The following is a 1,178-nucleotide window of genomic DNA, read 5'->3' on the forward strand; positions in this document are numbered from 1 at the left end:
ATAATAATAATAATAATAATAAAAAGGAAGTTTAATTGTGTTAAGCTTTTAACTACGCTAAATTTTATGACCTAACTTGGACTCGAACCACGAACCTACAGATTCAAAGTACACCGTGCTAACCACTGTTTCACTGAGGCTGGTTTTGGTCGGCATCTGGAAAAAGGGTGGGAGGGGACTTGAGACTTTGCTTTTTATGTGTCTTCACTTTTTTGAAACTCCCAGTAAAAAATACCTCGCTCAGACTCTTTTTCAGTCTAAAAGTAGTCTACAACCTTTTTTTTTAAGAGGTTCGATAGAGGGAACTTTAACTGCCAAGGTCTTATCGGCCCAGAAGCAAAGAGAGGAAGAAGACAGGATAATAGAAAGCCAGCAGAAGAGCTTGCTTGGTCGAAAAAAAAATATGGATTTTTACAATTTTATTTACATAATTACATATCAATTTACAAGTTCAGTGCCCTTAATCACCAAAGTATGGAAAAGTATTTACAATTCCATATTTCGATATGATTCGTCCAAATTCAAAATTCTGCTTTTCCATTGGCTATTACACTTGTAAGATACTTTTCCATACTTTGGTGATTTAGGGCACAGATTGTAAGACTCAAAGACCTACCCCTAAAGGTTGGTCCAAGTTCCTCTTACTCAGATCTTAAGCGGGACAGAAACAAGTACAACACAGTGGTCTATAAAGAGAAATTTTGTATGAACGCCTGGTTTCTTTTTAGGTATGCAATGTGCAACACTTTATGGATATAGTTGCCCTTAGTGGAGATGTCATAAGACTCAAAGACCTACCCCTAAAGGTTGGTCTAAGTTCCTCTTACTCAGATCTTAAGCGGGACAGAAACAAGTACAGGACAGAGATCTATAGAGAGAAATTTTGTATGAACGCCTGGTTTCTTTTTAGGTATGCAATGTGCAACACTTTATGGATATAGTTGCCCTTAGTGGAGATGTCATAATCACCATTAGATAATTTCTTCTTAAGCCAGCGGCAATAGAACGTTGAATGCATCTATTCCCAATAAATCACTCAAGTTAAGCAACGTTGTGCGCGGTTAGTAACCGGATGGGTGACCATGTGGGCAATTGCGTGCTTTCTTTTCCCGGCCCCGCTCAGGCCGGGTGAGGTTAATATACCTGCCTCGGTGGTGTAGTGGTCAAGGCGCTCGCCT

Source organism: Diaphorina citri, unplaced genomic scaffold, assembly GCF_000475195.1.
Source record: "Diaphorina citri unplaced genomic scaffold, Diaci psyllid genome assembly version 1.1 scaffold1315, whole genome shotgun sequence".
In the NCBI taxonomy this organism is placed as follows: domain Eukaryota; kingdom Metazoa; phylum Arthropoda; class Insecta; order Hemiptera; family Psyllidae; genus Diaphorina; species Diaphorina citri.